General features: G+C 37.0%; 1 protein-coding gene across 3 annotated transcripts in view; it reads left to right on the top strand.

Annotated features, from left to right (window-relative positions):
• The window catches only part of CPED1 (cadherin like and PC-esterase domain containing 1), a 313,276-nt gene that overhangs the window by 83,570 nt on the left and 206,167 nt on the right, over window positions 1-23,539 (top strand). The gene's annotated exons all lie outside the window — the stretch shown is intronic.

Raw genomic sequence — 23,539 nt, 5'->3', positions numbered from 1 at the left:
GTACAGGCAGATATCCTTTCTCCTCAATGATTTTCTTACTGGTGTCTGGGAACTTGTCTGCTGCCTCTTGGTTGGCAGAAAATGCTTCTCCTGTTACCCTGACATTTTTTAAGCCAAAGTTCTTTTTGAAATTATTAAGCCATCCTTTGCTAGCATTAAAATCTCACCTTTATATCCTTTACCTTTCTCTTGCTTCAAGTTGTCATATAATGACTTTGCTTTCTCTTGAATCACTTTAGAGTCTGCAGGCATGCCTTTTTTTTTTTTTAGCAATCCTCCACTCACATAAAAGCTGCGTTTTCAATACAAGATAAAAAGGTGTTTCACAAAGAATGCAATGTTTTCACATCTGCTTGTGTAGTTTTAGTGATGGCTTTATGAATTTTATTTTCTTTTGTTTATCATGGTCTGTATGCTGGATTCATTTATTCAGAAATGGCAGGCAACTGCAGTTACAGACCTCAATCTATGGTACACATCAAGGAATTCAACATTTTCTTGTAACATTGTGGATTTGTGTACTACTTGGGAGCATTTTCAACATTACTAGAGGTACTTTGTATGAGTCCTACAGTGTTATTCAAGGTTACAGCATGGCATTAAACATGATGAAAAATACACAGGAACAACAGGAGGTTTTTTTGTGTTTGTTTGTTTTTAGTTTTTACTGCAGTGCACAATTTACTGGTCTGACAAACTGCTCAGGAGAAGATGATTAGCATCACAAGGCATTTTAACACACTGGAAATACTTGTGCTCACTGCAATAGCAACAGGAGATGGCTACAAACTTATTACAGTAGTATGGTGTGTACTACCACTAATTTTACGCAGTTATGATTTAATACTGCATTTTTACATTTGTTTACCTTTCACTCTACTCTGCCATGCATGGTCTCAATATGTTCTTGTGTATAACGTTTTTATAATTTTTTTTTTTTTTTTTTTTTTGAGACAGAGCCTTGCTCTGTCACCTAGGCTGGAGTGCAGTGGAGCGATCTCACTGCAACTTCTGCCTCCCAGTTCAAGCAGTTCTCCTGTCTCAGCCTCCTGAGTAGCTGGATTACATGTGCTGCCATGCCTGGCTAATTTTTGTTATTTTTAGTAGAGACAGGGTTTCATGATATTGGTCAGGCTGGTCTCGAACTCCTGACCTCAGGTGATCCACCCACCAATAAATTTTAACTTTTTATAAGATTTGTGTGGCCAGGCACGGTGGCTCAAGCCTGTAATCCCAGCACTTTGGGAGGCCGAGACGGGCGGATCACGAGGTCAGGAGATCGAGACCATCCTGGCTAACACGGGGAAACCCCGTCTCTACTAAAAAATACAAAAAACTAGCTGGGCGAGGTGGCAGGCGCCTATAGTTCCAGCTACTCGGGGGGCTGAGGCAGGAGAATGGCGTAAACCTGGGAGGCAGAGCTTGTAGTGAGCTGAGATCCGGCCACTGCACTCCAGCCTGGGCGACAGAGCGAGACTCCGTCTCAAAAAAAAAAAAAAAAAAAAAAAAGATTTGTGTACATTGCATGATAGTAAGTGATAAAATAGACTGAAATCTACATATATTTTACAATTTCATGGCATATGTAACTTTTTCTTAATTTTTAAAGTATTACTTCGCTGTGTGGTTCAACTTTGAGATTTTTTTTTAATTATTGCAAATTTCCAAATTTTTTCCCCAATATATTTATTGAAAAAACAATCTGCATATTTGTAAACCCCTATAGTTCAAACCCATGTTGTTCAAAATTCAGCTGTGTTTGTATGTGTTTGTCTTCCCACAAGGACTGAGATGCCCTGAAGGTGGGACATTATTTTTTCACTTTTCAAATTTAGTACATGGTCATAGTCCCTAATGTATAATAGTAATAATGATTTTGAATGAAACATGCTAATGATGGGGGCCAGAGTTATGGAAGGGGACCACTGCCAATTATCAGAGAGTTTTGGCAATGCCTGGACTGATTTCTCTATGTATGCATTATGAGCTCGATATTGAGCTGATGCTATGGGGCACATAACAAGGATAGGGTAAATCAAAAATATAATCCCTCACTCCCGCGAGACATAATTACACATTTTAAATAATAAGCTTTCTACATGTGTGAAAGAACTAGAGAACTAGTTTTAATATTATCCATAAACTAGATAGAAAGATAGCAACATATTTCATAATACAGGATCAATTTCTGGGTGGTTACCATTGCAGCCGAGAGACTGTTACTGCTATCTAAAAGAATAGGTTTGACCCTTCCTCACGTAGTTGGTTGATCCTTATGCATGTGGTCTGGAGATGAACAAGTGATTTTTTCAGGCAGACTCATAGTTTTGTACATTTCAACCCAAGTCTTTAAGTATTCATTCACCTTTCATTTGAGGAGAAACTAAGTGCTGACTGCCAGAGGATGGAATAGGAAGACAATGGTGAGAATTTTCTCTCTCTTCTTATCCAGTACTTATTTAGTACTTCTTCTAGATGAGCTCTCTGGGCAGTGTCTTCATCTTGATGGTTCTGCATTCAGGGCAAAGAGAATAAATCTGCTATTTCTTGCTTACTATCTGGCCTTAGCTTTTCTTCTCCATGGATCTTGTAAAGAAAAAAGTGAGAGTGTATGATATATAGCCAGAAAAACCTAAATCAGAAAGAAAGAACATCGATCTAGATTGTAGTGAATATTGGTGGATTTTTTTAAAGCTCTAAACTTTAAAAAAATACTCAGAAGTCCCATGTAACCAAGAAAGAAATAGAATGGCTGTGATAAAGGGTAGGATCCTCTCCCCTTTATCCTCCCCTTTGCCCTTTTTTAAATGTCTCATAGTGGCCCCTGGAGACTCCTGCTTGACACCACTCCATCCCCTATGAAACTTGGGAGAGTTCAGTCTGAAAATAATGACTCCAGATAAGGAACTCTAGAATAGATTAACAGCAATCAGTGGGGGTGGGTATATTTTCTACCCCCACTTTTTTGTGATTCTATTTATCAAAAATGGAACTTCGTAGACATGTTCTTTTTCCTTCCTGTATCCTTTTTAGGTGTCTGGCCATCCATGAGAAGGAAGTTAATGAAAATGGAAGTCAAATTTTAAAAACGATTGAACATGCATTTTTTCATTCCTTTTAGCTTTTGTTTTTATTATGCCTTTATTAAACAGTAAGACACATTCATTACGAAAAGAATAGAAAATACAGAGAAGCAAAAAGAAAGCAAAAATGTGTTTAGTGAAATTACATACCTTTCCGATTCATATGCAATTTTTACATGCTAGAATGCTACATAATTCAAGTGTGAACAAATTATTGCACATTTATTGCTGGGTAACTATGAAGACATTATAAATAATGGAGATCTACATTTAATGTTATAAAAATGTTCCAACCGTATTGTTGAGTTAAAAATAATAGAAAGGAAAGTAAGCTCAATAATGTCTATATTATATATATGTATTAATATATTTTATGTATTTTTCCATGTGTACAATATGTGTTTACAATGTATATTAACAATATGCTTTGTCTTAAAATAGATACACTTACATACTTACAAACATATTAATTTTGTTAAATGTAAATATATGCTTGTCTTTTACTTTCGTTTATGGTATTTCTAGGCTCACACAGGTTTAAAATTTTTATATAATCAAATTATTATTTTTAAAGTGGTTTTTACACCTCACTTTGAGGCTTAGCGTATCCTCAGAAGTAATTAGAATTTACCTTGCTCAGTTAGTTTTTTTCTTTTTGTACTCTGTTGTTTAGTACTTTGATTTATTTTTCACATCTTACTTTTTACTTCATACTACTTTATGATTTTTGTGTGTGTGTCTTGTTTTTGTTTTTGAGACGGAGTCTCACTCTGTCACCAGACTGGAGTACAGTGGCGCAATCTCCTGTCATTGCAACCTCTTGGGTTCCTGTGATTCTACTGCCTCAGTCTCCCGAGTAGCTGGTACTACAGGTGCACGCCACCACACCCAGCTAATTGTTGTATTTTCAGTAGAGACGGGGTTTCACCATGTTGGCCAGGATGGTCTCAATCTCTTGACCTTGTGATCCACCCTCCTCAGCCTCCCAAAGTACTGGGATTACAGGTGTGAGCCACTGAACTCAGCCTGATTTGTTTTTTAATTTTTAGTGGAGTATTACATTTTTGTAAGTCATTTCTTAGTTTTGAAGTAAATGACTCTTCTAGCCAGGTGGAGCAGTAGCATGTACTTGTGATCCTACCTACTGGGGAGGCTGAGGCAGGAGGACTGCTTGAGACCAGGAGTTCGAGACCAGCCTGGGCAATATGAGATCCTGTCTCGGGGGTGGGGGGGGGAGAAGACTTCTATTACTGACACACTAGTTGAAACTCTGATCATTTTATGCTTGAATTGCATATATCCTATTTCTGTATGTTGGCCTCATTCGCTCTTTATGCAGATGGGCTTTCTCCACATGATGGAGAAGATGACTGCCAGGTACTCCCTGTTCAGAAATACAGCCACTTCCCTTTCCCCTCCAAACTGGGAGACCAACATGTGTCATCAGGCCACTCTGCTCAACACTGTGACCGGGAGAATAGCTCCTGTAAATGGTTGGGCTGAGGCTGCTCCCATGGGCACTGGATTAGTTTGCTAGGGCTGCCATAACAAAGTGCCACAGACTGGGTGGCTTAAACAAAATAAATTTCATTTCCAGAGTTCTGGAGGCTGGAAGCCAAAGATAAGGTGAGTCTAAGATAAGCAGAGCTGCTTTCTTATGGGGCCTCTCTCTTTGACTTGCAGATGACTGCCACCTTGGGATATTCCCACATGCTCTTTTCTTTATGCGCAAGCCTATGTCTGTGTCCTGTTCTCCTCAGGACATCAGCCATATTGGATTAGGGCACACTCAAGTGATTTCATTTCACCTTAACTACCTCTTTAAAGGGCCTATCTTCACATACAGCCATATTCCCAGGTACTGGAGGTTAGGACTTCAACATATAAATATGGGGGAGGAACACAGTTCGGCTCATAGCAGCCAGGGATGGGTGGAGAAGACAGAAGGCTGTGAGTGGCAGATTCATGATATCACATGGAAAGAGGAGAACAGATCCCCAAGAAGAAAGAGGTACTGGGCAAAAACAACAGACGTGTATTAGTAGAGGTGTTTTTTTTTTTTTTTTTTTTAAGTCGGAGTCTCGCTCTGTCGCCCAAGCTGGAGTGCAGTGCTGCGATCTCACCGCAAGCTCCGCCTCCCGGGTTCACGCCATTCTCCTGCCTCCGCCTCCCCAGTAGTTGGAACTACAGGCGCCCGCCATTACGCCCGGCTAATTTTTTGTATTTTTAGTAGAGACGGGGTTTCATCGTGTTAGGCAGGATGGTCTCAATCTCCTGACCTCATGATCCGCCCGTCTCGGCCTCGCGAAGTGCTGGGATTACAGGCATGAGCCACCGCGTCCGGCCTGGTCGAAGTGTTTAAAAAATGTTTGTTGACTGCTTATGGTAAAGCCCATGGAATCCTTAGGCAGATGTAGTCCTTTCAAAATCATTTTAAGGTAAGGAAATATTAATCTTTCCTTCCCTTCAGCACCAAGAACTCTGATACTGCCCATTGGCTACCCAAGTGCCCGTCTGCTGGTCTATATGTAGAATTGCCTTTCTGTGCCATGCTTGGTTCTTTGTCTCACAAAAACTAGACCAAGCTCACTGAGCCAAAGGTGTCTCTTGCTCCTGTGTTGCTCATAGCTTTATACTTTGCTTATTTGGTATCAGGCCAGTTTAAAAGTCCATTTTCCAGAAAACATTTGGCGGTTTGCTGACATCTCTGAAGTTGTACAAAAGACTGACTGGCTGAGAAAGCCAAATAACCCCTCTGCTCTTTGGTAGAGTAAATTTCGAACACTCCAGTGTTGAAGTGATTTGGTAAATTTTACATTTCTGGTTTTTGACTTCTATACCTATGTTGTCCTGTACAGACACTTATCTATTTCACTTAGAGAGTTTGTCATCTTGTGCCAAATGCCACTAGAAATTAGGGACATTGGGTAGCACACTGATAATTTGTAGGATTCTGACAACTAATTCTGATTTTCAATAGACCAAAAAGGAAGAAGTAAAAGAAAGATATTCACTTTTGTGATCTAAGTCTCTCCAGCAGGCCCATTTACTCATGTAGATGGTAAACATAGATGCATAGCAGTGTATCTGTATAATATCAAAACAACTGGCTAACACATAACTTTAAGCAATTGATACTGGAGTTTTTTGCATTACATGATAAACACTGAGTATACCATATTTTTACTTTGCAGATTTGGTTATCCTGTTCACCTAGCCTGAGTCTTATTAATAGTTTATTCTTATTTGTATGTAGACATATTCCATGTCTCATCATATATTCTGCAAACATAAAGTATACTCTAAAAGTATACTACAATTGTTTGGATCTTCCTCAACTAATACATCGCCCAGTGATTGTGATATGATATTTGCCCCATATAAATTCTTCCTGAGCCACTGTGTTTGCAACAGAAATATTAGCAGTTAATCTGAAACCTGGATCAGATTTCTAAAACACATTGCTTGCTTCAAAATAGATGAGAAAATTTTTGCAGAAGTGGTCAAACGTTTTATTTTGAAGCCGTCAGTGGCTCTACCTGGGGATTACAAGGACCGGGTTAAGGGTCCAGAGCACAGTGAAGTTCCAGGAGTTAGCTGCTGAGGTGGTGAAAATTCACCCTAAAATTTACATACCTGCTTTGTGAATAAACCCAATAAGTGAAAGAGAACTATACTTTACTATAATTTTTATTATTTATTTATGCATTTAAAAAACCTATTCATTTTACACACACATACACACATACATATACCCAGAGAGAAAGAGATTGAGAAGGAGAGAGAGAGTTTAGTGTTGGGGGATATACTGTATTGAACTTCAAGATGATCACTCTTCCAGTCTCCTTCTGGTGGTAGAGACAGATGTTGAACAACAAGAAACTTACAAGTGTTATAAAAGAAGAACAGTATTAGTAAGTTTGCAGTGCTCAAGGCTGTTTTCATTTATTTTCACAGAAGTCCAGGGCCATGCACTGATTTTTGATTTGCAACATATCATCAATATTAGAAAATAAAAGCCCACTAAAGTGATGCATTAGCTGAAATGCACAGAACTCCATAAATTGTATGCTATATAACATGTTATTCATGGAAAGGCAATACTCGTTATGACTAGTCTCTTGAACTTACTTTTCATTTTAACCATAATAATTAATATTATTAGGATCAATGCATTGTCACAGGCATTTAGCCTCTTCCAATCTGACACATCCTGTTGAAAAATATGTTGATAAAGACTCAAAATGAGAGTTGCAGCAAACTGTAAACAAAGTGCAATACTTTCATTTTCCTTAATAGAATTTGCATTTGAAGTTGTGGTTAGAAAGGAGCATGTCTTGGCAGAAGTATAATTAGCTGAATAAATGGGGTAGCTTTGGAAGATGTTTTACTCTTTGATGGGTTGGGTGTGCTCCTTTCTGGGAGAGAAGCATGAACTCTATTATATAGAAAAGCCCATTCAAATCCTGTGATTCATTGTATCAATAACTTTTAAGACCATTTTCTTTCAACTTCTCCTAGCACCATCTAATGGTGAAATACGGAACTTTCTCTTTTCTTCTGCGTCACTTTCATTAACATCATAGGGTTAGAGCAGCTGTGCAATACCAGTGTTGATAGTCATTTCACAAGCAAATGTGTTGCATTTGAGAAGGCCAACTTTTGTCCAAAAGGAGGTACTCTGATTTAGAAAAATAGGCAAGTAAGTGCAACTTAGAGATTGAGTACAGTCAACAATCAAAATTAGTACTCGCTTTTGGCTTGTTTTATAGATAGTTATGGTGGGCTTTATAATTTATGCTGCAGGATTATTTTATAGATAAGTTACCCTAAAATAATAACAAGAGAGAACATTAATTTGTTGAACTTATTGTTTGTCAAACACTGTGTCAGGCACTTTATACACTTCCTTCTTTCAACCCTCTATAGCAGTTAATTCATTCACATTAGCTGAGAGGGCCTTTTCATGGCCCATTTTGCCTCATCTATTTCTGGGCATCTATGAGAATGTATGTATGTATGTTCTGATAAGAATTTTAACCCTGAAGGAAGGAATTTACAATGATGGCAGAAATCAGGAATCCCCTGGCCCAGGCCTGCAGCCACCGAATTCCAATTCTACCTAGCTGCTAAACATAGTCATGTAACTTTGAGAAAAGTCCTTAGCCCATTTGAGCCGCTTTTCTAGACTTGTAAAATGGAAATAATTAAACTGACCATTCTTTTCTTATAGAGTTATGAAAATGCTTTATAAAAGAATATTATGAATCTATGAAAGTAATATATAAGAGATTATGTCTGTATTACTCTGGATATCCATGGATTGATTTGTGGAAAGCAATTTAATTAGGTTTTCTGTTTTCTACCTCAACATAAAGCTGTCACAATAATATAGAATGTGCTTTTTTGAGGTATTCTGATTTAGAAAGAAATAGGCAAGTAAGTACAACTTAGGGGTTGAGTATAATGAGAAAACATAATTAGTACTTGTTTTTAGTTTGTTTTCTAGTTAATTATGGTGAGCTTTATGATGTTATGCTGCAGGATTATTTTATAGATAGATTAGCCTAAAACAATAGTAGGAAATGACATTAAAATTTTAACTTATATGTCAGACACTATGTCAGGCACTTTATACATTTCCTTCTTTAAACCATCTATAGGATAACCATCTATAAGACAGATATGTTCATGCCTTTTTTAGATGAGTAAATGAAGGCTCCAAGAACCTCTGGGCTACACAGCTATAAAGCAGCATATCCATATCTAAAGTATTATGCTATAACTTTATGATAAACTTGAACCACTATACTGTATTTTAAGTCTGTCTTATAAATAAGAAAATAAGAAAGGAGCTATTTAAAGAAAATTGTTACAGCTAGGCCTAATGAGAAGCTGAATTTACCTATTCTATTATTCTTTATTATTCTTTCATCAACTAAAATGATCCCTTAAATTTCTTATTTATAATAATATTTGTGCATAAGCAGAAGTTAAGTGAATGTGCTGAAGGCAGAAGATTGTCTGTCTTTGTCTTGCTTTGTCTTAGTGTTTGTGTAGGGCATTCAGCAGCAGATGGGAATGACCAGCCCTGGGAGAGTCAGAAGTTCCAGTCCTCAGCTCTCACTGGCACTCTCCTCCTTGAGGGTCCTCCTTACCCTTTTCTGTTACCTCTTTTCTCATGTGCCTACTCCAGACTCAGCTCCTCAAACCATCTACAGCCTTTCTAGGCAGCAGAGAAAATTTACCAATGCAGACCTCACAGTGCAGTCTTAAGACTGGGATTCGTGATGAGTCAGATGTGGGTGTAGCCACCAGCATTAGGTCTGGGCCTCCAGAATAATAGTGGCCCCCTCCTGCATGGGGCACTTGGAAGGGCCAAGAATTAGTTGTCCTAGCTTTTTGAAGCTGTTCTTCTGGTCTTCTTGGGAGGGTTTATGATGTCTTTAGAATTCACTGATTGTGCTGCCAAACTGGTTTGTATAGCAGCAATCTGGGAATGTTAATTAATGAATGCAAGTAGAGCCAAATTATATTTTATGGGAAATATGTGATTTCTGTGGAATTAATGGTTGTTGAAAATAGTTTTCAGAATGAGTAATTGCTTTGACCTGATTGCACAGGTGCTGGAGGATAGCGGGAGGTACAGATGGAGCCAGGCTGCGTATGTGTAAATCCTGTCCTGACCACTTGATATCCCAGTGTCCTTGGGCAAGTTGTACCTTCTCTGTGCTTTGCTTTTCTTCTATCTAAGTACTAACCAGGCCCGACCCTGCTTAACTTCTGAAATCAGATGAGATTGAGCACTTTCAAGATGGTATGGGGCCGTATTCTGTGCTTCAGCTTTGTGTCTACAATGTAGGGATGATCATGACTCTGTCTCCTAGGGTTGTTAAGAGGACAGAATGAGTTAATATGTTTCAAGTACTTGGAACAATGCACAGAGTGAGCACCCCATAAATGTTGAGTATTATGATTTTTTTGATAAGTATCTAATTATAATTAGATATATTACTAGTTATATTGTTATTATATTATATTGTTATTTATAATACTAGATATATTGTTAGTTATAATTAGTAGCTACAACTTTAATCTAGTTTGGTGAGACTTATGTTTTTAAGACTCGCTAACCTGGAGATAGAACTTGGATTCTAAAATCATTACAAAAATATTTCTTTGCCTCTACCTACATTTGCTATTTTCAGGCTCCTTCCCCTTAACATCCTGTCACTAACCACTACTGAGTCATCATAAAGCAATTCTCTCATTTCTATCAGACTCCAAATTCTCTTTTGAAAATAGATATTCATTGACACTTGGTTGATCAGAATGAAATATCTATAACTTGCCTATTCACATAATTTTAACAAACCAGTATAATACCCCAACTCTATTATAAAGGAAAATTAAGGTGAAAGTAATTTATAATATAACAACATGTATTTCAGTATGTAAATATTTATGCATGATGACACCATAGGGTGTAATGAAATAGTCAGATGCTTCCACTCATCTTTAGAATCACCCTGAATGTGACAGCTACAAATTCAAATTGCTGTGGTTGTATCATAGAGGGAAACTAAGATTCCATAGGTCACATTGCCATTGGTGATGTGCCTTTCCAAAATGGAAACAACTCTGGAGAAAGTCACAAATAAAGCAAAGCTTAGTGTTCACTTGCTTGGCCATGGAATTTCATTTCTGCAAAATTCAGTGTATAATAAAACTGATTAAAATGAGTAAAACTGAGTTTATGTGCAAAACCACATCAAGCTCTAGGTTCAAATAATTACCAACTGGCTTTTCATCCACATCAGTATCCACTGAGACATTCAAAAGTGATGTGGGACAGGGTACAATGTGTTGTTGCACAGGGTGATACTCAGCATACTAGCAGCTGTTTTGGTATGAGAATGAATACCTAACCATTTGAACAAATGTTAGACTTTATATCTTACCAGTGCATTCCAAAAAAATACCAGATCTATCTTGCACAAGGCACAAATCTATTTGTGGCCTTTATCCATTAAATTTCAGTAGCATTGCTCATCATTGTGATGGCCCCAAATGCTCCCTTTGTCTCAGAGAGCATTTCCTATGTATTCATAAGTACAATCCTCTCATACTTATTACAACTATTCACTGTTTACTCCACTTCTGCTGGAGTCCCCCATGGCCATCTGCTGCTGATGTACACCACTGCTCGTGCCTACCAAAGGCACTCTGTCCCTGGGCTCCATGTGGCATCGGTCCTGCTGCTGCAGCTGCCTGTGTCTGTGCTGAGGTGCCATGTCCAGGGTCAGGTACACTGAGATTCATGCTGTACCTGCTTCTTCTCCTGCTGCTGCTGAAACTGAAACTGCTGGTGCACATCCTGCTGTACTAGTCACTGTCCTGCCCAGGGCCTGTCATCCCTTTGGTTTTCCAAAGCCTGAAAAAGTCAAAAATAAATTGGATTTTTTCACTTCAGTAGGCAAAATCCTTCTTTATCTTATTGTTTTTTCTAGTGTAATATTATAGTCTCAACCTCTCACAGATAACTTGAAAAAAATGTTTTAGTATTGTTTTAGCTTTTGACCTAAAACCCGGAGTGGAAGTGGAGCCTATGGAATATAAGAACAGCATACAAAAAGGTGCCTTTCTCTTTCATCATCCTGATATCCTTGTTCTTCTCTTGCCATCTACCTCTTTTTTCTTTAGGAGAGATTCCTTACTATTAAGTCTCACTCACAGTTCTGCCAGTCCAGGCCAGACATAGTGGACTCCTCATTGAACATGGATTAGTTTCACACTAAAACTGCACTACACTAATAAACAATAACCAAATAGCATCTTGTCATCTCTCATTGATAGGGTTTAAAAGAACAGCAACAAAAAATAGATGCATTTTCTACCATTTCCTATTTTGGGGGTTGTTGTGGTGTGTTTAGTACCCCTGGGTTTTAATAATGTCCCAGCTGAACCTGAACTATTTCTCCTGAACAGTGTGGATACAGAGCTGTATTTAACGTTCACATATAAAGCCATAACTATTTATGCCCTTGTGATCCAAATATTGCAGAAGCAGGAAGGTTTACTTTGAATCTAAATACAGAATTGAGAAGAAAGGGAGGAAGATGACATGATTGAGTAGAAAGGTTATGCTTAATCTGTCTTCTTCAGTTCAGTATTTTGTAATGTTTCTGTTTCTAGATTCCTTCCCTCAGTCCCGTGTAGGTCAGCCCAACAGCCAATTTTAGAACAGTTTTGTGTCATTTAAGGGAAAGAACTTTCAACTGTATTTGTAGTAGGCTATAAAAAGCAAAGATATCACCCACAAAATGATATCTAAATTTTTCCAATTACGTGATTTATTGGTAAATCTACACATTTGTTGTGCCAAGAGCAAAATGAGAAATGTGCCAGGTGTACTCAGTTTTTAATTAAGGGAAACCTTACCTAATGGACAGATTTTAATAGGGTATTTTGTTGTTTCAAAGCCATTGAAATAACATTTTAAGCCATTTGTCGATAAAAAGCCCTCAATTATGTAGAATATGGCTCATGAGGGAAAGAATACAAACTGTAAAGAAAACAAAAAAATTTGAGTCTTATGTTGATTTTGAAAATATCTAGTCAGAAACATGTGCCCAAATGTCAACTCAGACTCCTGGGACTAGTAGATACTACAAATTTCTTAAGTGATTTGGGTTGGAACAGACAGATTCAGGGGATAGAAGAAAATGCTGAGGAAAGGGCAGCATTCTCCAAGAAAGTGGCAGTCACTGCAAGTTGGAAACGAGGTGAGTGGTTTTGAAGCCCAGTGCTGAAAACCTGAATTGAAAATCATTTGATGGATAATGGTGGCCATGAACTTTTACCACTTTTCACTCCAGATCCATGAAATTGAATGAACACTCTTGAGTTTACCCTCTCTCCTAATAGAAACTTCATGCACTTTTACTCTAAATCTGATTTTGCTTTGCTACCAATGACCAGCACTCTTCACTGGCTGGCCCCAGAAGCAAACTCGGGCAAGGGAACCTAACCCCAGCCATGAGGGCTTGAGCCAGGCATAGCAGGGGACCTAGGTAGATACGAACCCTTAGAGAGAAAGCTGAGCATTATGTTGTATTAAGCAAGTAAATAAACAAATTAAAACACTCAATCCCCTCTTCATCCAATAAACAACAGATCTGATTCCCCAAGTCGTGAATAGGAGTTGGAATTTTTAATATAGTTTTTTTTTTTTTTTGGTGGGGAAGGGAGAGTGCAAAGAAAAAGGCAGCAAAGGGAGAATTAGCATCCTCAATACACAATAAATTTTTTGCCAAATTCAGTTTTTATAACCCTCTTCTCCTTCTAAGCAACTCCCTCTAGCTCACTAAAACACTCTCCCGCCCAATATCTCTCTTCACTGGTCTTTTTGTCCACTCTTCTCTCTCCAACAAACTGATATAGATTAATAAATCAGTTTATTATTTCCCATTACTTCAAACAACATAATAAAGACTTGGTTCCCAAATTAGCCTGTATCCTTCTTTCTTACAAAGGGAAGGAAGAGGGGTATCTGTATTGTGACTTTTTTTTTACTGTTATCTGATAATTTCCCATTTTAACTTAAATCTATCTTGAATTCTCTCTACTATTCACAAGTCAAGCTTTTATTCAGCTTTTACTGGTTGGGTCTGTACTGTCAAAATATGGCAAAGAGTTCAAGCTCAAGCATTTTTCTTTCTTTCTTTCTTTCTTTGTGTGTGTGTGTGTGTTTTGTTTGTTTTTTGACGGAGTCTTGCTCAGCTGCCCAGGCTGGAATGCAGTGGCGTGATCTGGGCTTACTGCAACCTCCGCCTCCCGGGTTCAAGCAATTCTTTGCCTCAGCCTCCTGAGTAGCTGGGATTACAGACACCTGCCACCATGCCCGGCTAATTTTTTTTATTTTTAGTAAAGATGGGGTTTCACCATCTTGGTCAGCCTGATCTTGAACTCCTGACCTCGTGATCCACCTGCCTCAGCCTCCTAAAGTGCTGGGATTACAGGCACGAGCCACCATGCCTGGCCCGAGCTCACGGGATTTTTAAAGCTAGGACTACACTTCCCTAATTTATTGAAAATGACTGTGACATTATTGAGTGCTACAAAATTATTTTTTCTAAGATACTTAATGTATTTGGTAAGAAATAGCAAGATATAAATGACTTCTTATCCATCATCCACCTATTCTTAGGCATTTATATAGCAATTTAAAACAGGAAGTTCAAGTCTAGGATTGCTATACAGAGTGATGCAAACAAGTGGTGTTAACTGAGACAAGGTGATGATGTCAAAACCCTAAGCCTGGGTTAGTATATGTTAAATTTGTGAAAAATAGTTCGTATGTATGTATATTCATATATATGGTAAAAGCATCTTGCCAGCACAAATGATAAGAGATGATTACAGAAAACTTGGAAGAATATTCTTATAGAAATAGTCATTGGAGGCTAGATGTGGTGTCTCACACCTGTAATTCCAGTACTTTGGGAGGCCGAGGCGGGCAGATCATGAGGTCAAGAGTTCAAGACCAGTCTGACCAACATAGTGAAACCCGGTCTCTACTAAAAATACAAAAAATTAGCTGGATGTGATGGTGTGCACCTGTAATTCCAGTTACTTGGGAGGCTGAGGCAGGAAAATCGTATGAACCTGGGAGGTGGAAATTGAAGTGAGCTGAGATAGCACCACTGCACTCCAGCCTGGGTGACTGTGCGAGACTCCATCTAAAAAAAAAAAAAAAAAAAAGTTGTCATTTGAATGTAATGTCCTGGCTTAAATTTTACCTGGAAAAGAAACAGGTTAAATTCAAAGGTTAAAATCTAGACAAAAATAGGCAAAAAAAAAAAAAAAAAAAAAAAATTGAAAGTTTAGTCATCTCATTAACATCTTTAAAGACCAGCAGTTATTTAGCACTTCAGATAGGAAGGCCCGTCCCCTCTTGGCTCAATTAATTGGATAATTCTTTAGTCATATACAAGACATAAGATAGTCCGATGTACATGGCTAATGATGGGGATAACTAGCTAAGGCTGATAATTGGGACACCATTTCAGAAACTCTTCTCAGGTTCTGCCTGGCTTCTGACTCAGGCCCTTGGGTCCTCATCTATGAGGAGTGAACTCTTGTGTTATATGTCACTCAGCCAAACCTGAACACCTCAGATTCTAATCATATCACTGAGCAACTTGAGGGAAACAACCTTAAGGCAAAATGGTTTAGTAATCCTAACGGAACATCTCTTCTGACATATTTCCATGTTCTTAACCTATTTCTGGCATTTGGAGCTGTAACCCTCATTAGATTTCATTGTGGCCATTGGCTCTTATCTCTCCATGGTCTATATTCTTACCTCCCTTTGGCAGTTAGATATTACAAAAATCTTGATATTTTAAATATGTTCTTGGTTCACATATAATATGTTTACTTTAAAATAACATAGAAATAGAGGTAAATTAACAGGAATATTGTGTACATTTTATTATACTAAAAATACCAGGTAAAAATTGAAGATTAAATTTGCCTGTGAAGTTGCCATTAAACAAAAGATATATTAACACATGGTTTCGTTTAAATAGGAGCCATGACCCCTAGTGTTTGTGTGTTACATTTAAATTGGAATTGACTTTCATATATATATATATGAATATATATATATTATATAAAATTTGGAATCACTGTTATAGCATTCTAGTAAGTTATTATTCTGACTTAAATTATTTCAATAATATCTGATAGCTACTCCAGAAAATATTCCTAAGAAAAAGATTTACAATTAATAAAGTGATAAACTACTTTTCACAGTGGGTGGGTTTAGGCTGCCATCTATTACCATATTTGTTTCACTCTATGTATTAATATTTTTGGAGGTTGTATTTTAAGTTGTTATTAATGATGCTCATTAATTTATACTAAATTATCCACCTTTGGTCTTGCTGCAGTAGTCAAGCATTTTTCTTTTTTAAAAAAATGTCATTTCCCCTGGAAAATTCATGCAGAAAACCATCAAAGGAAAATTAAGCTGCCATAAAGTAATAAAACAATCTTTCATGCTGTTTGGTCATTGCAGCAAAATCATAGGGCAAGAAAATTGAAGTAGTAGTCTAGACACAGCTTTTATAACTGAGAAGAATGAGCAGAACTCAAGGTTCTTATGTGGTCACGGTCAAAAGATAGAGTGGTCCATGGGGAAAATTATTTCTGTAGAATTATATGACTTTGACACTTCCACTGAGAAAGACTAGAAAGAAGAGCATTCATGGCTTGCATTTACTGAGTGCTCCCTAAGCATTTGATTGATTGGTTAGTTGGTGGAAATTTTATACAATGACTACCCATTTAGAGCACATTGCTGTGTCATTGGTCTGGTCATTTTTATGGGTCAATTTGTGTCTCCACTTCCACTGGGACACGGACTACACTTCATTTCCTATAACAAAGTGAAAGTTACTAGTTTTCTGCCAAGAGTACTGTATAGAAATACCATGCTATTCATATTTGTGGTTTGATGTACACTGATATAACATCATATGAAAGATATTCTGAAACCGTAGAGAATAAAATATTGTTATCAAAGTCACACAAGTAGTAATACAATAATGTCAGATGTTGATAAATGAATTATGAGTTGCCTAGGTTAAGGCTAGAATTCTGTATTAATAATACCTTTATGTGTTTGGTATATCCATTTTCTCAGAGATACTCCGGTCAATGCTATTTGCGTAAAATGAAAGTAAAAAATTATTAAAGAATCGATGTGTTTAGGCCAGGTGCGGTGGTTCATGGCTATAATTCCAGCACTTTGGGAGGCCAAGGAGGGCAGATCTCCCGAGGTCAGGAGTTCAAGACCAGCCTGGCCAACATGGTGAAACCCCATCTCTATTAAAAATACAAAAATTAAGCAGGCCTGGTGACACTTGCCTATAATCCCAGCTACTCGAGAGGCTGAGACCCAAGAATCGCTTGAACCCAGAAGGCAGAGGTTTTAGTGAGCTGAGATCCTGCCGCTGGCACTCTAGCCTGAGTGACAGAGCAAGACTCTATCTAAAGAAAAAAAAAAAAAAAAAAGGCAAAACATAGAATTGTTCAGAGTATACAGATCCGCAGATTTTACTATTTAAGCTGAAGTGTAGGTCTGAAATAGTTTGCGGAGTTTTGTCTAGGTGTCATAAATCTGTTGACTACAAGCTATTTCTGTTTTAATTTGTGTTGGTTGCTTTAAAAGAAGTATGTCTCCGAACAAAGAACAGACTTAAATACTGCAGTAACTGAAAAAAACATACTGAAGTAACTGACTCAGTCCTAGGTTTACTCCATCCATAGTAACCTAATACAGAGTTCCTTTAAAGAAGTGAAACAGAACAAGAAATTAATTGCTTTCCTGGGATACTGCAATGCTAAATTTGAGGAGGATCACTAAAAACACAGTGTGTCTTTACAGGCCATGTATAAGTAAAGATACTGTGTTTTATTTTGGTCTTGTTTTTAAGAGAGTAATGTCAAATACCAGATGTTTAAGAATGCTGTAAGAGGATTTAATGGATTCACTTTTATCTGATAGTGAGTAGTGGTGGGAACCTCTTAGTGTTAAACTCAAAGGGAATAACATTGTAGCTACTCTTTGAAATTTCTGAAGTTAGAAACAAGATTTCTAGATTATTAAAAAATCTATATTAAACTACGATTTAATAGTAGTAACTGTGTAACACTTTTTGAGCATATAAGTCAAATGCTGTGCAAAGCACTTTAAGGGAACTTCATATTTAATTCTGTCAGCATCCACATGAGGTAAGTTATTATTATTACTATTCTTATTATTCTAATTTTCCAGATAAAGAGACTAAATTTAGAAAAGTAAAGAAATTAACTCATGATTGCACCTATATAAGCATCTATTAATAGACAGGAATTAGTATTTTTAAAAATAAATGTTATTTATAATATTATTTGTAAAATATTTTTGGAAAAATATTAGCAACTATTTAAAATGTGCTGGACAAATTAGAATGTGCATCTTTATTGGTTTCCCCCATGTCTTCTTGGGCCCAGTTTCGGGCAATTTGGTAAAACAAATGAACCCTAGGCCCCCAAATCCTTCACTTTCTCAGTGTCCCTGTAAGGAGCAGCCTTCGTTTTGACTGTATGCTGGTGACATTCTCTCCTGTGCTTTCCCGTGCTCAATGTGGGTTCCAGGGGGCTTTGCCGATATTAGGCCTCTTGGTCTTAGATAGTTAATCTCTGAGCTGTGGGTCCCTTCCTGGCATTCTTGGTGCCATTGTTACAACCTACTCTTGTGTATATAGTATTGTGCCAATCTAACACTACATTGTGGTAGTGAGAGAAAACCAATCCCCACCCACGTTATACACATTTCCTAGGTCTGAACAATAAGTTTGCATTGTACAAATCCAGTGAACTGGCTCGGCAGTTGGCTTGTTTACTCTTTTCATTTCTGCAAATACATCTGGTTACTTGGGTAAGAAGAAATTAGAGTTCACATGTTAAGTATAGATGTATCTGAGATCCTAAATTAACTGCCAGGATGTGCTTGGTGTGCTTGGCACTAGTCATTCAGTGGAGAAAAAAAATTAGAATCTCTGCTGTCATGGAGCTTATAGTCTAGTGAACTGAGAATACCCTTAGATGCACTCAAAATAACCCTTACCTTCTAACTTCCAATGAGTGATCAAGCTTGTAACCTCGACTCTACCTTGGGATATGTTTTCTCACCATTTTATACACTGCATAAGAGGTGAAAGGGTGGTTGATGCTCCTCAAATAGTAGTTAGGGGATAGGAGCTTCTTCAGCTACAGCCTCTTCCCACAAGACTTAGTGTGTCTCACTCAAATGAAACTGGAGCTGGTTGACCCTGTGGAGCACTCACAATTACCAGAACATTACAAATTCACAGAGGGACTGCATCTCAGCTCTGGTGCTGAGACCCTGGCCACTTATCTTCTCCATTAGGCCATTTATAGCACATACTTAAATCATAACTTTGTCTCTAGAATCACAGAGATTGAAGATTGCAAAGGAACTTAGACACCATCTACTTATTCTTTTAGTCTACTTGCTGCTAGACTTTTTCAGCATCATGCAAAGAGAAAACAGATTCAGAGCTGAAGATTTTTGTTCTCTTCTAGCAACTGGCACAACTTAGACTAGGCTTCTCTTGTTTTCAAAGCATAAGCTAAACAGTCACTGAATGATTTCAAGGTCCCCCTTTTGCCATTTCTACCCACTGACATTCTAGCCACTGTAACTGTTTTTCACAGTAGTATGTTTAGTCACTCTTTCTTCCCCACTGTAGGCATCATGATGAAGGAAAAGAAAATTAGGTTGAATATTACGAAATTGCTGATATTTGATCAACATTCAACAATTTTTTTTTTTTACCTAACTAAAGGCAATTTTATGTGGCTCAACCTATGCTATCCCTTGCTGCCATATCTGAATGCTCTTATTTGAAATCAAAGCTAATATTGCTCCTGTTTTCTTTTTACACACACACACAGACAGACACACACACACATACACACGCACACAGTTGTTTGTTTCTCCAGGACATGTGGCTACTGAGAAGACTAAAGCCAAAACTTGTATTTACCAAGTACTGTGTAGAGTTTCTGCTGAATATTCTCTATTTGCCCCTCAGATTCACTCTACACCCTTCTCCAGGGAGCTGTACTCCACAGACTGCATCCACAGGGCATCCTTGTCCCCTGGCATCTAGCAAGAGATTGAGGATAGGAGGAAATAATTTGGGAGTATTTGTTGCCCGGCTCCTTTCCCTCTGGACCCTGGCTTGAAAGTGGCTGTGTTCTTCTACCTGTAGCCACAGTCTTTCTTAATGGCCTTTCCTATAACAATGCTTTTGCCTGGTTCTGGAAACTTCTCCTTCCTGGGCTAAGAGTGGTAAAAGCTTCCCATTTTGTCGGCCCTGGGGAGCTCCTCTACCCCTTGTTGATTTTCCTGAACTATACCCATGTGTTTGTTAGCAGTCCTTCTTTCATTGTCTCGTGGTTAATAGTCTCTTCAGTTACTCCTTTGACTCTGCTGTCTTCTGGGGCCCTGACTGACAGAGTGATTTCCTGGCTATCACTTCAGTTTGTGCATTGTATCAGTTTCTATTTACTACATGTGAAAGTTCTGAGGTTATATTTGCAGAGCTTTTATACCTGTAGGCTAAGTTCTAAGACTTATCAATGCCCTCAGGCAGGAGGAATGATTAATGCACTCATAAATGGTACTTATTTACACTTCTAATCTCAAAACTAATTGCTAATTATTAAGTAAGGCCTTTATCTTTATTGAAAATTTTGAAATAAGAAAATGCTAGCTAAAGCTAGTTTTCTAATATGAAAATGCAAGACAATATTCAAATATCTGTGAAATATAATTATACTTTTATTATTACTTCCCTATTAATTATTAGCTGTAAGGCAAAACATTAAATCAAATGCAATATAAATTTGGTAAGCTAATCTTTGTCAGTATAAGTGTTTTTTCAGTGTTTAATATTTGACTATGGTGTATATACTCATATGCCACATAGAAGGGAAAGAAATAATCAAATAAACTGTTTTTAATTCATTGGAATATGATTTTGTTAAGCCATAGATTGACTTAACCCCCCAAAACAAGTTCATTGTTAGAACAAGTATTTCAAATATTTCCTGAGCACTTACTGTAGTGCTTATTTTAGTCACTATAGTGTTCAGTGATGTGGGAAGTTCAGAAGACTCATGGGATTTATGTGCTGGATTTTAGAAGGCTTCCTAACAATGTCACAAGTCTATTAATTGTTGGTTGGCAAGAACCAAAATGAAAGCCCAGGTCTCCTGTTTCTGGTTTAATCATCATTTTCATAATACTTTTTCCCCAACCAGATATTAAAAGGTATTGAAAAGCAGGTGTCATGCATCCCTAACAAATTGTTCACTTTCGTTCTGGGTAAACTTTGCTGATCATACAGTTACAGGCTTCAGGGCTCTCTAAAATAAGCTAAGAGTAGCCAATAAATAAAAGTACAGCACTATTCACCATATGATATTTCACATTTTAATCTATTTTCCATTCAGTCTGCATATTATGGGGCAAGAAAGCCCTAAAGAGTCATGCTAAGGTATTCCATATTAGGTTGCTTTAACATTTTTAACAAGTGTATGTTAATGAACTAAGCTATTTAGAAGACTGTGTCATACAGCCTCATCACCCAAATCCTTTCCAAAAGCAGAAGGTCTTTTGAGCATTGTTTGTAGGAGATTTCTCGGCTCTTTGAGTGTGTTGGTTGGGCCATGGAGAAGGGGAATGGAGTAATAAATGGATTAGACTGGACTGTTGAGAGAGCCCTTGAAGGCTGTGCCAGATGAAAGATACAAGACATACTGCTCCAAGCATACCTTTATCTGTTAAATGATAGCCTAGGACACCGAAATGTTTACATGATTATTTACAAAATTTCACAAAATGCATTTGCAGCTTTTAAAGATATGAATGAAGTTTATATCTGAGTTGTGGCTATAATCAAGTTAAATGAGAATAATTTTAGAGGGGACAGCTAATTACAGAGTATTTTTTTCTATTAGAATAATAAAAAGTAACATCCAAGCCTGGAATAATATAATAGGAAGCCTAGAATGTATTGATATATGTATAAATATAAAAATAAAGGTAAAGTTATTTTGCTTAGTATTCATTTCCATTATCCGATCAGAGTTTCAGAGATTCATGTGGAAATATGACATAGTCTTGGCAATTCCTGTATTGGATGCCTTCAGTGTCATGTATGGCTCCACTTGAGCTAAACCAGAAAAAAGTGACATAAAATTGTTTATTCTTTTGACATGTTTTTTGACAACTTCCTCAAAACCATTGAGATACTATCTTGGCAAAAAACGTAATATGTCTAGCTTCTTTAATGTCAACTGTGCTTGGGTTTGAAATCAATTCTGTGCTTTTTGGCAGCAAAGTAAAAGGGAAATCAGAGTAAATTATACTTTTCTCATACTTTACAAAAGAAGCCTCCAAATCAGATCTTTAGAGACACAAAACTTGTCCTAGTAATATACTCTGAAAACATAACTCTATTTAGTAAAATTTTAATTAAGAACACGTATTTTCTTACTGCAAATTTAAAGGCTTACATAAACATTTCAACTTTTTAAAAGTTGTGATTCTCAAGAAATTAACTTAATGGCTGTTCATTTATCATCTCCAAAACCAAAGCCATTTGAATATTTCCTTTATTATGATGTATTAGAACTTCATTAAAAGGGAAAACTTACAAATAAGTTATCCTTTTTGGAGCAAGATCACACTGTGCTAAATAATGAGATATGGGAATACATTGAACGGCTTGACTTCTGCTGACTTTTACTTAAGAGTGTGAAGTGTTTTAAATTAGACTATGTTAGTATTGATGAAATGTGCACAAAGGGGAAAAATAATTTAAAGTAATTTGTTCTATTTTGAGAGCTAGATAAATTATGTAATTAAAAAATAAAGCACTGTGACCTGGGATTAGGAAAACAACTTCCAAATACTGTTGGAGAGTGTGGAAATTGGAGCAACCATTTTGGGAGGCAATCTGGCCATGTCTAACAAATTTGCAGTGCCTTTGCCATTGACCTGGCAATTGCGCATACCAATACAAATCTGCCACTAGACAAATTTGTAAAAGTACACCAAAATAGATGTATAAGAGTATTCATTGCAGTGCTTTTGAAATAGCAAAAGAAAAACATTACAAAAATAATATAAATACACAATAATAGAAAATGGCTAAATCAAATGTATATTTATTTAATGACGCACCCTAAGCTCTTAAGAGGTATGTATGAAATAACTCTGAATATGCTGATATGGAAAGGATGCCAGGATGGGTTAGTAGGTATAAATAATCAGACATATATTATTATAACACCTCTTTGGGATAATTTAAAAAACAAACAGAAATACCTACATATATAGGTTCATGTAGATACATTGATACTTTGTATTTGATATTTTGTTGATGTATTGTACATCAACTTTTGTATTGAAGAAATATATGCATCTGACCCAATGTGCTTATTCAGATTTTAAAAGTTAATACGTAAGCATTGGTTTTTGGTGGGAAGAGGTTCTAGATAGAAGTGGATTGGAGGATGCTTTTTCTGCTCATTTGGTTGCTTTCTGTAATATTTGATTTTTGTAATCATGTATATGCAATACCTTTATTTTTAAGCATGTCAATATGTGTGTTCTTAAGTAAACCATTATTATTGTTCTTTATTTTTATATACCTTAAAATGCAATAATTAATATTTTATTAGACAATAAAGCCCTGTTGTTGAGATTCCCAAGGTCACGAAGCATAAGAAACTTTAGTATATCAGCATTGTATTGTCGGAATCAGCTCAAGTTTTCTATGTAATATTCTCATCACAGACAAAAGTCT

This window comes from Trachypithecus francoisi, unplaced genomic scaffold (genome assembly GCF_009764315.1).
Source record: "Trachypithecus francoisi isolate TF-2019V2 unplaced genomic scaffold, Tfra_2.0 Lachesis_group4, whole genome shotgun sequence".
Taxonomy (NCBI): domain Eukaryota; kingdom Metazoa; phylum Chordata; class Mammalia; order Primates; family Cercopithecidae; genus Trachypithecus; species Trachypithecus francoisi.
Note: the sequence above shows the minus strand (reverse complement) of the source record. Positions and strands in the feature narration are given on the sequence as shown.